General features: G+C 46.1%; 1 protein-coding gene across 1 annotated transcript in view; it reads right to left on the bottom strand.

Annotated features, from left to right (window-relative positions):
• Positions 1–16,641, bottom strand: part of KSR2 (kinase suppressor of ras 2) — a 325,968-nt gene that overhangs the window by 230,016 nt on the left and 79,311 nt on the right. The window lies entirely within an intron of this gene.

Genomic DNA, 16,641 nt, shown 5'->3' with positions numbered 1-16,641 from the left:
GAGAGGGAGACACAGAATCGGAAACAGGCTCCAGGCTCCGAGCCATCAGCCCAGAGCCTGACGCGGGGCTCGAACTCACGGACTGCGAGATCGTGACCTGGCTGAAGTCGGACGCTTAACCGACTGCGCCACCCAGGCGCCCCGATAAATAGCTCTTTTTTGCTCAGTTGTCAGCTCCTGGAAAACAGGGGTCATTTGCTCACCAGGGTCCCTGCAGGACTTTTGCAACATGTGGGCAAAAATACATGACGAATGAATGAATGAATGAATGAAATTCAATTATCAAAGCCTTCCATCTGGCATATAATGGTATAGAGTTTCAGCTGGGGCCAGATTTCACTCTGGGGTGGATCCAGGCCTGGCCCCTGACCCAATAAGGAACACAGAAGAGCCCTACGTAAGGGTGGTTATGACTGGTTCGTGGCTACCCTCCAACTGGCACGCTAAGGCCACTCCCTTGGCTTTGAACAGCTTCTCTCTCATGGCCCTCAGGTTCTGAATGCGTTTCTGCAGTCTCAGCCGTCCCCGGCCTTGCTCCTAACCTCTGCCTTGGCTTTCAAAGGCCTCACATACTGCCCACCTCGGTGTGACTGCCCCACATGATGCTGATATCATACCTCCATCCAGGCCCCCATTATCTTAAATCAAAGTGCTGGGCAGATGCCCTCTGTGACTCAAGGTGCCATCCAGGAGCCAAAGCACAGTGGAGAAGTTAGCCCTGGAAGGAGTTTTTATGTCTCCCCATTTATCACACTAAAAGGTTCATTTCAAATTCCATCAACTAGGTCAAATATCAAGATAGAGAGCAGGGCCTTCTCTCTCCAGAAATGGCACCACTCTCTAGAGTGAGTGGATGTGGGGCATTTAATTTGGCAGCCAAATGGCACTGCTTCCCAGAAGGCTGGCGCCTGCCAGTGCCGAGGAAAGCTGGAGAAGCAAAAACTCAACATGACTGCCACTAGGAGAAATAAAAAGAAACCATAAATTCTACCAGACGAATGAAGTCTCTTAGGAAACCCTGAACTGTCCTGCCCACGAGACAGGCGTTTATTCCTGGGCACCTCAAACCGAATCTAATCCTCATACTTTTCCTTTGATCAGGGTAATAACAATAACTATAATTACGCATTCAAGATACCAGCGCCATGCAAAACATTCGTTTCACTTGTGGTTAAGCAGCCTGTGGCTTGCATAAACAGGCCTGGAGGATGATGCTTCTGGATGATTTGGGGATAAGTGCATCTATAACATAATCACAGTGCCATAAAACCACAGGGTGTCCTAAATCGTAGCTAAAAAATGATGTTTACCAGCTTAAGGAAAGGACGCTCTCCCTCCAGTTCTTTCTTACCTATCTTAGTTTCACATTCTAAGTCCCATCTCCATCGAGAGAAGAACTATTTGCTCTAACCTCCAGAATGGAAGGGCCCTGGGAAAGGATGGAAATCAGATATTAGTCAAACATTGCACCTTCCACTGACCGAGAGCAACTCTCCCGGAATGTGTTAAGGATTCCTGAAGTCATACCAGGGTCTGTGAAAAATGCCTGCCCGTGGAACTGGAGGGGCAACAGCCAGCCTTAGACTTACCAGACATGTGGCCACAGCTGAGCCAGGTCAAAATGGGTACCAAAATGTCTCCCCATCTCTGTGCCCAGCCAACAATTCTAACACACCTGCACAAGGTCCTGTTAAAATGTCACTTCCTCACTTCTGCTCAGAGGAAATAAACTCCCTCCGTCGTTCAAACACGACAAGGGATCAAATCTGTAAACTCTATGTCTGCCTCTACCCCAGCACTTCTGACACTGACCAGGGGAATCTGCGTCCACATCCATCTCTGTATCCCTATTCTCACCCTAGTGCCTGGTCCACGGTCGGGGCCCAGAAAATGTTTCCTGGATTCACATTCCATGTGAACAAATTCCATACATCTTTGTCTCATCCCGAGAATTTTTAACACTGATAAGGGGTACAGATATATTTCCACAAAGGGGAGACTCCAACAAGCTTGCTCCAGAGTAGGAAGGCTTCTTCCCCCCTCCAAGAACCAGGCTCTGCAGCAGAGAGGGAGGCAGGGAAATTAACACAAAGTGGAAAACCACAGGGGAAAACTGCACACCTCCCCCACCAGTTATCCAAACCCTTCCATCCACAACTCTAGACACTGCCTCCTCCCTCTGTGAACTTGTGTGTTTCATCCACTTTAGAAAGTTAAACCTGACCTTTTGTGGTCGGAAGATAACTTTGAGGTGGTACTCCCCAAACTTCATTCGCTGTCTGAACTGCTTTCTGAAGCCATATCGAAGTACCATCGTTTTTTACTAGTTTGTTAAACTGACTTTTTATGGGGTGCCTGGGTGGCTCCGTTGGTCAAGCGTCAAACTCTGGATTTCGGCTCAGGTTGTGATCTCCCAGTTCATGAGTTTAAGCCCCACGTTGGGCTCCTCTCTGACAGAGTGGAGCCCTCTTGGGATTCTCTCTCCCTCTCTCTCTGCCCTTCCCCCACTTTCTCTCTCTCTCTCTCTCTCTCTCTCAAAGTAAATATACTTAAAAAAAATTAGGGGCACCTAAGTGGCTCAGTCAGTTAAGCGTCTGGCTTCGGCTCAGGTCATGATCTCACGGTTCATGAGTTGAAGCCCTGCATCAGGCTCTGTGCTGACAGCTCGGAGCCTAGAGCCTGCTTCGGATTCTGTGTCTCCCTCTCTCTGCCCCTTCCCCGCTCGTACTCTGTCTCTCGCTCAAAAACAAATAAACATTAAAAAAATAATAATAATAATAAACTAAAAATAAATTGACATTTATTTATTTATTTGCTTGCTTGCTTGCCAGCCTCATCTTAAGCAACGAATTCTAATGAATCCTGGATCTGATGTGCCAACCATACTTTTTTTGAATAGCCCTTAAATGTTGACATAATTTGAAAGGTTTCAAGTTGCCCCATGGGCCTCCGGAAGTCATCTTGCCTGCCTGAGTGGTTGGAGTCCCAGAGTATCTAAATCACTGCCCTAAAGTATTGTTCCACAAACACACAGATACAAGGTAGCAACCTGTTGTATCCGGACCATCACCAGAGATTCGAAGGCAAGTCTCTCCTGGGCAGAAGTCAACACTATCCAGGAAGCGGTAAGGTGCAGCAGTTAAGGGATCTGGGGTCAGGGCTGAGTCTGATCTCTCGGCTCCCACTTACTGGCTGCGACACTAAGCGGTTTCTCTACCCTCTCTGAGACTCTGTTTCTTCGTGCGTAATATGGGGATGAGGACAATGCCCGCCTCACATGGGGTGCTGTGGAATTAAACAAGAAAATGCCTGAGGCCTCACTGGCACTCAACACATCACTGATGCTGATATTGCTACTACCAACATCCATTCATTCAACAGATGCCCACCAAGTCTCTACTGAATCCTCACTAAGAACCTCGTGCTGAGAAAAGACCAGCAGGGCTCTCCCAGAGCTAAGAGTGGCGGCAAAGGCAATCTAGGGAATGAGCCAGATGGGAAACAACTGTACAGGGCGACTGGAGACCAGATGAGGTGAGCCATGGCGGGGCCACCTTCGGGGACCTGGGAGCCGACACAATCCCCCAAATCTGCCCAGGACACAGATCAGGGAGGGAGAGAGGCATATGGTTAGATGGGCATATTTTAGATACGCCTTTTTTTTAATGTTTATTTATTTTTGAGACACAGAGAGAGACAGAGCACGAGCAGGGGAGGGGCAGAGAGAGAGGGAGACACAGAACTCGAAGCAGGCTCCAGGCTCCGTGCTGTCAGCACAGAGCCTGGCCTGGGGCTCGAAATCAACCAACTGCGAGATCATGACCTGAGCCGAAGTCTGACACTCAACCAACTGAGCCACCCGGGCGCTCCTGACTATTTTTAATAGAACCTGGCACATTCCAGACAGATGCTAATAATGAAAGTGGTAAGGGTAATAAGAAAGGCAACATTAGCTCCATGCAAACTGTCTCCCAGCAAGCTTGGCCTCAGTAACTGTGCCTGGGGGCCCTCTGGGGCAGCCCCTCTCGGAGCACCTCCAGTCTGGTCATCTGTCCAGGATAAAGAGAAAGTAGTGAGGAGAGAAGCACATCGCTTCCCCCTCTGGCTCTGAATACTTCCTCCCTCTGTCTCTGGTGGTCGAGAACAAGGGGTAACAGGTGCAGTACCAGCCTTCTTAGACACTTCATTTGATGGACTCCAGAAAAACCCACTGCCACCAAAATGCCTGCCCCCTCCCCAGTCTTAGTGCCTGAGCCTTCCTTTGATTCATTCAAAAAAAAATTTTTTTAACGTTTATGGTTGGGAGACAGAGAGAGACAGAGCATGAGCATGGGAGGGGCAGAGACAGGGGGAGACACAGAATCGGAAGCAGGCTCCAGGCTCTGAGCTGTCACCACAGAGCCCAATGTGGGCTCGAACCCACGACCCGCGAGATCATGACCCGAGCCAAAGTCGGACGCTCAACCGACGGAGCCACCCAGGCGCCGCCCCTTTGATTCTTGAAAGCACTGCCATCTTAAAGCGATCCTCCCTCCCCTAAAATACAATTTTAATGTATTAAATACATTGGCCCAGCCATTCCACTTTGAAGGATGCCTCTTAGAGAAACGCTTGCACCTGGGCACAAGGAAACACGCGCTGCGGCTCCGGTGACAACGGTAAAGCCATGGGAGCAACTGAGATATCCATCAACAGGGGACTCAGCAAACCACAGGGGACTCAGTTGTGTGTTCATACAATGGGATATTACACAGCAGATGAAAGCGAATGACTAAGAAGCTACGTGTGTATCAACATGGATGGATTTCAAACGAATCTCATCATTGTTGTGTCAGGGTAGGGGGCAGAAATGGCCGAGCAAATAGAACACGATGTTCCTATGCGTTCATTCTGAGCAATGGTTGGGACCCAAAGGTCCATTCCATTAGTCACTGCACTTTTCTATGTACTCGGTAATTTCTCAGAAAATTACACCTCTCAGGGGACAAGCCCTGAAGACTGTATCCTTGTGAGGTAAGGGTCTGGGTACCAGAAAAGAACAGATACTGCGTGTTTTCATGACACCCAGCTGTGCTCTGGCGGAGCCTGCCCGTCCACGGCTCCTAGAAAAAGATCAGGAGGTCTGAGGGTCTGTCAAGGGCTAGCACATCATCGTAAGAGTAATGATATTAATAAGAGCCAACACTTACTTTGCACCAAGCACAGCACCAAGCTCTTTACAAACAGTATCTTATACATGAGAAAAAAAAAAGAAAGAACATCCACCTTCGGGTAGAAATTCCGTATCTTCTTGTGCCAGAAAATAAAGCAATGCTCAAAGAAAGCGAAGAACATGTCTAAAGGATGCAGGAACCAGCTTGAAGGGGCTTCCACCGGCCACACTGAAGATAAGTAACTGAGCGTCAAAATAGATAATAATAACAAGGGACTGTAACCTATGGAATCAAATAAGAATCCGTGAGACCACACTGATACAAACAAGGAAGGAAAAAGGGGAAGTTTTATCCTTCCGGTATAAAGCTGACCGGCAAATGTGGAAGAAATGACAGAATTAGATAATGACCATTTGGAAACCATCATAGTAATAATTAATTCAGGCAAGAATCATCGGTGGGTGTTAAAATCAGTGGTGAAACCTTGAGGAGTAAACAAAATATTTACATGGTTTCCAAGTATCGCCCCACAAGATATGTATTAACTTCAATGGGTACAAGGGTAACCGTCCAGGGCAGAAATCGCACAGAGGGCGCCTTCACCAAGTGATCATAAGTAGCACCACCGGTAATGGGTCAAATCAACAAGCGTTTCCTGCTCTGATGCACTGGGGATGCCACCATATCTCTGCTAAAATTGTATAATCTGAATATAATCATAAAGAAACACCAGACAAACCCAAATTGAGACATGGTCTATAAAATGGAGCACGTCCCACGGACATTTCACAGCAAGAGAAACTAAGGGGCGGTGATATTTGGATTCACTGCATGGTCTCCATTTTTCTTTTGCACGACTGGGACACTGAAATCGGAATAAAGGCACACAACTGGGAAGTGGTAAAGTCCGGCTGCAAACCCAGGCCACCTGGCTCCAGAGCCCATGCCCTTACCCACCCCATCCTCCAGTGTCCCCAGGGACTGTGGGGGAGAACGAACTCCAACTCCAGTACTTAATTAGTCTGAATGAGCTTGGACAACGCATGTTCTCTTTTAAAGCCTATTTCCTCACCTGCAAAATGGGAGTCAATAAAATAAACCATGTAAAAAATGCCGGTATGCCAGAAGTGTTCAGTAAGTGATGGCCGTCATGCATATTATTATAGTGATTATTCCATCAACAAACCTTTTCATTCAGTGGAAATGCACTGTGTATCGAGCTTAATGCAAGTATATTAATAATGACCTGTGTTAGCTTGGGTCCCCCCAAAATCAGACCCCAAGAGAAATTTTGGGGGTGCAAACGGTGTATTTGGAAGGTGGTCCCAGGAAGCATGATAAAGTCGAGACGTGAGGCAGGAAGGAAGGAAAGCCCATAAAGGATGTGACGTGGAGGGTGGGGTGGGGGTGCAGGCTGTACCATCACGGGCAACTGGGGCTCGGTCCCTCTGGACACCCTCCAAGAGAGCGTGTAGAACACAAGACTGAGGCGGGGGCCACATAAGTAAAACTTCTTAACTTAACAGGATCAAATCTCACCAGAAGAGCATCTTCCTTGTAAATAACCAGGTACTTCCGACAAAACGCCAGGTTACCCAGCTCACAGCACACATGACCACAATAATTTCTGATACAATAAGCACACGGCTAAGCTAATTTTTCATGATGGAACTTGAGAGCTGCGACGTCAGTGGGAATGTGGCCATGAATGATGCCTCGCTGGTGCTTTCATAAGCCTCGGGGGCAAGGGCACCTGGGTGACTCGGTTGGTTGAGTGCCCAACTCTTGATTTTAGCTCAGGTCATGATCCCACAGTTCATGGGTTCAAGACCCACACTGGGCTCTGTGCTGACAGTGCGGAACCTGCTTAGGATCCTCTCTCTCCCTCTCTGGGAGAGGGGGCCCTGTGTCAATGCTGATTAGGAAGATGGGGCTGTGGATGTCACTTTCTTATGCAAAGTAATAGCGACACTTTAAAAAATTGATAAGCATAGATTTTACTGGAGATATTTATAAATTATATAAATACATATATATTTATAATATATATTATATAATTTAATATATAATTTATTAGTATATTAATTAATGTATTATAAGTTAATAATATAAATTTTATATAATTATATAATATATAAATATAAATAAATACATATATATACATATATATATTATATGGTAGTATATAAATTGTAAAAGATCTTGTTAAAGACCTCCCTGATTCAAAATGAGAAGAAATTCAGTGTGAATTGGTGACAAGTACACCCTACAAGTCTTTTAAAGAGAAGCTACGGAAAAGAGCGAACGTAACCTCTTTGTCTTCTGTAAATGGACATTTGACCTTGAGCTGATTCTCTAGCTCTGATCCTCTGAACATCCCTAAAAGGGAAATGTCAACTGTTTTAAGACACCACACTGCTCGCGGTAGAATCGCCTCTTGTTGGCAGATTGCGTGTGCCCTGGGAGTTCTCGCCGTGAACTTGAAATACCTGAGGAGGGCTCCACAGCCTTGGGGACTCCGAGCTGCAGGACTGCTACGACTGGGCACATCTCCTGCGGGACCCCTGGAAGCCACATAGATGGAGCTGTTACAAGAGCTACTGCCCCCTAAGTCGGGATGGCTTCCATACCTCCTTAAACGTAGGTCTCATCACCTTGCCCTTGAGGGGGAGGTGCATGGAAGAGTAGCCCCTGAGGACCCACAGAAGAGACACCTGATGCTACCCTGCACCTTCCCAGGTCAATCTCGTGACTTATATTAATCTCGTTTGTCTGAATGCTTAATTAGACCTAAAAGGACCCTTTGCAGGAGCATGGCAGGACCATCCTTTTTTTTTTTAAGTTTTATTTATTCTTAGAGAGAGAGAGACAGACAGAGCATGAGTGGGGGAAGGGCAGAGTGAGAGAGGGACACAGAATCTGAAGCAGGCTCCATGCTCTGAGCTGTCAGCACAGAGCCCAACGCGGAGCTCGAACCCACAAGCTGTGAGATCATGACCTGAGCCAAAGTCAGACGCCCAACCTACTGAGCCACCCAGTTGCCCCCAGAAACTTCCTTTTTAAGGAATATACTATTATGTACAAATAATCACTCCACTCTTGCCCTTACGATGGGGGCGCCTGGATGGCTCACTCGGTTAAGCATCTGACTCTTGATTTTGGCTCAGGTCATGATCTCATGGCTTGTGGGACCAAGCCCCACATCTGGCTCTTCACTGACAGCAGGAAGCCTGCTTAGGATTCTCTCTCTCTGCCCCTCCCTCTCTCTCTCTCTCTCTCTCTTTCTCCTCTCTCTCAATAAATAAATAAAGTTAAAAAAACCTGAAAAATAAATAATTAGCACAATGATCTATAGATGCGTGTCAGGGAGTTTGAGTGCTTGCATGTAATTAGTTTTCTAAGATAAACAAAAAGATCCCTCCTGAAATCCTATGCACATAATTAACTTGTTGAGCAAAGCCTGCTCTTACTGGCTATAAATGATCCAGCCCAGGCCACACACAGAATCTGAATTTGCAGCAACCAGGAGCGTGAGGATGAAGGTCAGTCTCATCCAGCCTGGTTCCCTCGCTCACTGGCCAGCTGAGGGTTTTCAGAAGGGCAGCGGTGGAATGTGTCACCCATAAACAGTACAGAGGCCTCAGAGCAGAGACCTTGCACAACGGCACCTCCCAGATGTGCCTGGGGGAAAATAGAATATCTCAAAGGGATCGAGCATGAAAAAGTCGTAAATGGAATATTCATATTCATGCAGGGCTGACAAAGGTAAGTCACACGGGTAAAAGAGTGTGGTTCGGATTATGAAGAAAGTAAACTAAATATATTATATATGCAATACAAATATATGTGTTTCTGCAAGGATTCCTATCAAAGTATTAACAGTTGGAGCCTCTCTCTATGGCAAGGGAAAGGGGGACTTTGGCCTTGTATGGCTTACACCTCTATTGCTTGTATTTTCAAAATAAAGATGTATCTGGGAATCACTTCTGTCGTTAAAACAAAATTGTAATTGAAAATTACCTTTAAAGGGGTGCCTAGGTGGCTCAGTTGGCTAAGCGTCTGACTTACGGTTCAGGTCATGATCTCATGGTTCGTGAATTCGAGCCCCGGATCTGACCGCTCAGAGCCTGGAGGCGGCTTCACATCCTGTGTCTCCCTCTCTCTTTCTGCCCTACCCCCACCCTGCTCACACGCTTGCTCTCTCTCTCTCTCTCTCTCTCTCTCTCAAAAAAATAAACATTTCAAAAATTTTTTTCCAAGAAAGAAAATTACCTTTAAAAAAGATCTGCAAAAAAGGGAAGGGGTTCACAATAGAATTCCTATGGAACACGGAGCTTCTCTCATGCATTTACAATGTGATCAGTTTTCAGGAATCCAATTGACCCTTTCAGATGCTCTGACAAGAGAAAGCAAGCCTTTGTATCATGGGCAAACGGAGGAATGTGAAGACATACAACTCATTCCACACATAAGAACTGTTATGTTTTTCCTTCTTCCAACACCAATGCCATGGCACCTCTGGGCTGAAGGTCAGATGACCAGAAGAATCCCTGAGATTGCACGGATTTAATTTTCCAAACGGCTGATAAGGAATCGGTGCCAGCTGACCCATGTAAGTGTGGCCACAAAACCAGAGAGAGAAAAGACTGGTAAGAATACGGGGGACCCTTGATAACTCCCAATGTATAAGCCTAACTGTATCTATAGGATTACATCCATAGAGCCATGTCAGTCTTTTTCAATCTTTTTGTCATTATGAACCTTCAAGGAAACGTTTTGGATTTTTGTTCTAATTGTCATCCCTAACCTCCAATGAAAATTGTAATACCACAGATATACAATATATCTGTTTACATAAGTGGCTCTTTGGAGGGCCACAAACTATTGTAATATCAAGGGTTTTATTTTGTCTTCCTCCACCAAGAAACAATTTTTGCTCCCTTGGAGACGATTGAGCCCTGTTGATAAAACACACTCTGTGTGTGTATGTGTGTATACGTTCTATAAACACATATACACATATATAGAAAACAAAGGGTCAGCATGTACTTTCCACTTTCTTCATCACACGTCCTGTGTTGTCTCAATTTCCACAATAATCAAGTACTGATTTTAGCAGGGGAGGAAAAAACAGAGTAGTTCTTTGTCCCTGCGTACATACGTGTGTACGTGCGTGAGTTTTAGTAATGCCAGGTAAGTAAAACCACACACCTAAATGCAAAAAAAAAAAAAAAAAAGGAAAAGAAGAAAGCAAACAGACTTTGAGAATGAATACTAAGTAAGAAAAATGGTTTTGATTAAAACCAATCACAGCAATTCTGATATTTTCCAACATACCAAGGCTCCCAATAGAGGTGAGAGATGTGTTACGGATAATATTTTCTTTCCCTGGGGCGCCTGGGTGCCTCAGTCGGTTGAGTGTCTGACTTCGGCTCAGGTGATGATCTCACAGTCCATGAGTTCAAGCCCCGCATCGGGCTCTGTGCTGACAGCTCAGAGCCTGGAACCTGCTTCAGATTCTGTGTCTCCCTCTCTCTCTGCCCCTCCCCCATTCATGCTCTCTCTCTGTCTCAAAAATAAACAAATATTTTAAAAATATATTTTATTTTCTTGCTATGCTTTTTTTCTAAAAATGCCCATGGTATACTACTAGGGGCAGGATTCAAACCCAAACAGACCATCTGATACTCACCACCATGGGTGTGCCAAGGATAAAGTGTCTAAAACCCAGCCTTCCTCCAAACTGAAACCTACCGGGGTGCTGGAGCTTGAAAACTTAACAAGAATCAACAGCCTGCCCATTTCTTTTTTTTTTAATTTTTTTTTTTAACGTTTTTATTTATTTTTGAGACAGAGAGAGACAGAGCATGAACGGGGGAGGGGCAGAGAGAGAGGGAGACACAGAATCGGAAGCAGGCTCCAGGCTCTGAGCCATCAGCCCAGAGCCCGACGCGGGGCTCTGGGTATAAATCCCACTTGGTCCTGGTGAATAGTTTTTTTAATGTATTGTTGGATCCAGTTGGCTAATACCTTGTTGAGGATTTTTGCATCCATGTTCATCAGGGAAACTGGTCTATAGTTCTCCTTTTTAGTGGGGTCTCTGTCTGGTTTTGGAATCAAGGTAATGCTGGCTTCACAGAAAGGGTTTGGAAGTTTTCCTTCCATTTCTATTTTTTGGAACACCTTAAAGAGATTAGGTGTTAACTCTTCCTTAAATGTTTGGTAGAATTCCCCTGGAAAGCCATGTGGCCCTGGACTATTGTTTTTTCTGGCAGATTTTTTATTACTAATTCGATTTCCTTACTGGTTATGGGTCTGTTCAATTTTTTTATTTCTTCCTGTCCCAGTTTTGGTAGTGTATATGTTTCTAGGAATTTGTCCATTTCTTCCAGATTGCCCATTTTATTGGCATATAATTGCTCATGATATTCTCTTTTTTTTAATGTTTTATTTATTTTTGAGACAGGGAGAGACAGAACATGAATAGGGGAGGGTCAGAGAGAGGGAGACACAGAATCCAAAACAGGTTCCAGGCTCTGAGCTGTCAGCACAGAGCCCGATGCGGGGCTCGAACTCACGGACCGTGAGATCATGACTTGAGCCGGAGTCAGCCGCTTAACCGACTGAGCCACCCAGGTGCCCCATGATATTCTCTTATTATTGTTTTTATTTCTGCTGTGTTGGTTGTGATCTCTCCTCTTTCATTCTTGATTTTATTTGTTTGGGTCCTTTCCTTTTTCTTTTTGATCAAAGTGGCTAGTGGTTTATCATCATATGTTTTCAGTCTTACGTGGATCCTGAGAAACTTAACAGAAGACCATGGGGGAAGGGAAGGGGGAAAAAAGTTACAGAGAGGGAAGGAGGCAAACCCTAAGAGACCCTTAAAAACTGAGAATAAACTGAGGGTTGATGGGGGGTAGGAGGGAGGGGAAAGTGGGTGATGGGCATTGAGGAGGGCATCTGTTGGGATGAGCACTGGGTGTGGGTGTTGAATGGAAACCAATTTCACAATAAGTTTCATATTTAAAAAATAAACAAAAATAAATAAAAGAAGAAACTCTTACAACTCAATAGCAAAAAATCATCATCATCATCATCTGATTTTTAAATGGGCAGAGAACCTGAATAGACATTTTTTTTTCCAAAGAAGATATACAAATGGCCACCAGGTATATGAAAAGCGCTCAACAATGTCAGTAATCATCAGCGAAATGCAGATCAAAACTGCAATGAGACATCCCCCTCACACCCATTAGAATGGCTATTATCAAAAAAGACAAGAGATGGTAAGCTCTGGTAGGGATACGGAGAAAAGGGAACCCTCGTGCACTGCTGGTTGGAATGTAAGTTGTTGCAACCACTATGGAAAACAGTATGGAGGTTCCTCAAAATAATTAAAATGGAAATTACCAGTATGATCCAGTAATTCTACTTCTCGGTGTGTATCCAAAGGAAATGAAATTACCATCTTGAAGAGATACCTGCACCCCCATGTTTGTAGCAGCATTATTCACAGGAGCCAAGACATGGAAGCAACCTCAGTGCCTATCAATAGATGAATGGATAAAGAAAATGATACCCACATGTGTGTGCACACAATGGAATATTATTCAGCCCTGAAGAAGGAAGGCAATCCTGCCATTACAACATGGATGGACCTTGAGGGGGCATGATGCTGAGTGAAATAAGCCAGAGAAAGACAAATACTGCATGATACCACTTACATGTAGAATCTCAAACCATCAAACATAGAAACAGAGTTGAATGTGGCTGCCAGAAGTTAGGGGCGAGGGAAATGGGGAAACACTGGCCAAAGGATAAAAACTTCTCATTGGAAGGTGAATAAGTTCTGGGGACCTAGTGCACAGCCTAGTCACTGTAGTTAGCAACACCGTAGTATACACTTGAAAGTTGTTGAGAGAACAAATCTTAAATGTTCTCATCACAAAAAAAAAAATTATGTGAGGTGAGGTGATGGATGTGTTAACAAAACCTAATTGTGGTATCATTTCACAATACCTATGTGTGTTAGACCATCACCTTGCACACCTTAAACGTACATGATGTTATATGTCAACTAAAGCTCAAGACAGCTGGAGAAAACCCCCAAAGGTCAGCCTCTCTCACTTCACCTGTTCAACGTAGAGCAAAGATCATGTGTCCAAAGAGCACAAGGAGAGGGGAGGAAGATGCACAGTTGGGAGAAACCACAGCTTCAGACTACAAGTGACCGTCATATATGATCGTGCCTTCCACCAAAATCACTTAAAAACCTTCCAGTGCCTTATCAAGGGAGAAGAATTACTGTCTACAGCATGGCTTCTGACAGGGCAAACTATAGCCTGGGACACCAAACCCAGCCCGGCGGCTATTTTGACAAATAAAGTTTTATTGAAACATCACCATGTCCATGTATTTACCTATTGCCTATGGCTGCTTTTGCTACCATACCACATGGCCCGCACGGCCTGAAATATTCACTGTCTGGCCCCTTACAGAGAAAGTGTGCCAACCTCTAGCTTTCCTGCCTAATTTTAATTTTTTAAATGTTTATTTATATTTTAGAGAGAGAGAGAGAGAGAGAGAGACAGAGTGTGAGTGGGGGAGGGGCAGAGAGAGAGGGAGACACAGAATCCAAAGCAGGCTCCAGGCTCTGAGCTGTCGGCACAGAGCCCGATGAGGGGCTCAAACCCACGAGCTGTAAGATCATGACCTCAGCTGAAGTCAGACGGTTGACCGGCTGAGCCACCCAGGCACCTCCCCCCAACTTTTTTTTAACTTTTTTTAATGTTTACTTATATTTGAGAGAGAGACAGAGCACGCTTCCTGCATAATTTTTTGTCGTTGTTACTGTAAAATATATATAACATAAAATTTACCATTTTAGCCATTTCTAAGGCTACAGTTTCAGCAGCATTAGGTACATTCACATGTTGTGTGACCATCATCACCATCCACCTCCAGAACCTTTTCATTTCCGAAACTGCAACCCTGTACCCAGTAAACACAAACTCCCAGTAAACACGAACTCCCCGTTCCCCTCCCCCAGCCCCCGGCACCCACCCTTCTACTTTTCCTTTTGTGACTGGCTTCTCCTACTTAGCATACCGTGTTTGAGGTGCATCCACATGGAAGCATGTGTCACAATTTCATTCCTTTTGACGGCTGAATAATATTCCACCGGGTAGAGAGGCCACATTTTGTTTCTCCACTCATCCGCCCATGGGCACCTAGGCTGCTGCCACCTTGGGGCTGTTGTGAATAGTGCTGCCTCCTGCCTACTCGAGTCGCCTCCTGCATCACATGCCTCGGTCCCTTAGCCACAGACGCCTTCTGTCACCTTCTGTCAATTCCTCAAATGTATCGTGCCCCCTCCCGCCTCTCGGTTAGAATACCCTCCACCTCTACCCCTTCATCATCTTAGCTGCGCGTTAGCCTTCAGTCTAAATTATCACTTCTGGGAACTCGCCCTGACCAGACCCTCCCTAGTCCTCCCCCCTCCACCTCCCTGCCAGTTCAAACTCGATCAGCTCTATCTGGTCATGAGCTCTGATGGTGTCCTGCCCTGCATCTTTATAGCCTGTAACACCGTGCATAAGCACCGGATACAATTTTATAATACTTCTGTGTGGTTATTTGATTAATGTCAGACTTCAAGAGGCCAAGGCTATGTCTTTTTTTGCTTCCCATGATACCCCCACCGACTAGCCCAGAGCCTAGAACAAACCACATTTCATTAATTCTAAGAGACACGTATTTTTACATTTATAGCAGGATGCAACCGATAACCAATGTCTTACATCCACCTGCATACGGCGATGAGCACTCACAAAACACTGGCTCAATCGGTGAAGACGCTCAGAGGCAGGTGCCACTCTGAACCCCCAAAGGGGTGGCTGAGGGCAACAGAAGTGGTCAGGTGGGAGTCCAAGAGAGTCCTGGGACCATGTCAAAAAAGCAACACTTCACAGGCATGTGGGTTCTCTATTGCTTAAGACAGGAGAAAGGGAGAGGGTCTGAGATTGGGACAGGCCCCCTGAGTCCTTCTGCATACCTGCCCAGGCTGGAGAGCCAGCCCTGGATAAAGGCCCGAGTCAAAGGCAAACGAGCACAGCTAGGGAGTGGGGGTCAGGAAATCCCTGAGAGCCCTTGCAATGTCACAAGAAGCCAAAGTGAAGGTCAGATTCAGTCAGGGCCTCTGCACTTTGCTTCCTACAGAAGTCTGGGCCAGCCCTGCTTGCCTTTGGCTCCTCCCAGGACACTCTATGGTGTCTGTGGCTGGTCTCAGCCCTCACCTGGGCCTCCACATACTAGAAATGCGAGGAAACTCTCCCCACTGCCCCCCCACATCCTAGCTGCAGGGATCCCGGAGCAGGGATGCAGGGCTCTTACATACACCAGGTGCCAGATTCAGACTCCTTATGGTATCTCCCGGCAAGATCACAAACTATCATTTTATCTTCTATGCCTTCATGGCAATTTTGTCCAGTGTAAAATTTTAAAACATGCTACCCACTTTCGTAAGCCTGCTTAGCATGTTTTCCCATTTTTAAGACACTGAGAACCAGGGCGCCTGGGTGGCTCAGTCGGTTGAGCGTCTGACTTCGGCTCAGGTCATGATCTCACAGTTTGTGGGTGCGAGTCCCGCATCAGGCTCTGTGCTGACAGCTCGGAGCCTGGAGCCTGCTTCCAATTCTGTGTCTCCCTCTCTCTCTGCACCTAACCTACTCGCATTCTCTTTCTCAAAAATAAATAAACATTAAAAAAATCTTTAAAAAAAGACACTGAGAACCTCCAAAGACTGCAAGGCACCTGGCCACAGTCAGCCTCTGAGGGGCCCTGCAGAGAGCTTCCCGTCCCCTCCTAGCAGCCAGTATGTAGCTACAGACACCATGTCACCCTGCCAGCAGCAAGATCCTCCCCAAACCAGAGCCGGGTGCACACGGTACCCACTTTCATGATTTTCTCCCCTGTAGGCTGACCCTAAGCTTCTGTACCAAAACCTCTGCTCCGATAGTCTGGTTCTACTCTCTGACCCACCCCGACCTGGACGTGCCTTTTCATTATAAGCACCGAGCGCGTCCCGTACACATGCTGCCCAGCACGGCAGCCACTTGCCCTAAGGGGCCACTGCACACTTAGAATGCAGGGAGTCTGGACTGAGAGGAGCTGTGGGTGCAAAACACACACTGGATGTCGAAGACTTTGTACGGAAAAGAGAATGCAAAACATTTCCGTGTTATCATCTTACAGTGATTCTATGTTGACGTGGTAATATTTTGATATACTGAGTTAAATGGCACCTATTATAAAAACATCACTTGCTTTGGGGCGCCTGGGTGGCTCCGTCGGTTGAGCGTCCGACTTCGGCTCAGGTCGTGATCTCGCAGTCTGTGAGTTCGAGCCCGGCGTCAGGCTCTGTGCTGACAGCTCAGAGCCTGGAGCCTGTTTCAGATTCTGCGTCTCCCTCTCTCTCTGACCCTCCCCT

Source organism: Panthera uncia (genome assembly GCF_023721935.1).
Source record: "Panthera uncia isolate 11264 chromosome D3 unlocalized genomic scaffold, Puncia_PCG_1.0 HiC_scaffold_8, whole genome shotgun sequence".
In the NCBI taxonomy this organism is placed as follows: domain Eukaryota; kingdom Metazoa; phylum Chordata; class Mammalia; order Carnivora; family Felidae; genus Panthera; species Panthera uncia.
The sequence above is the reverse complement of the archived record's forward strand: the minus strand, read 5'-3'. Positions and strand labels throughout refer to the sequence as shown.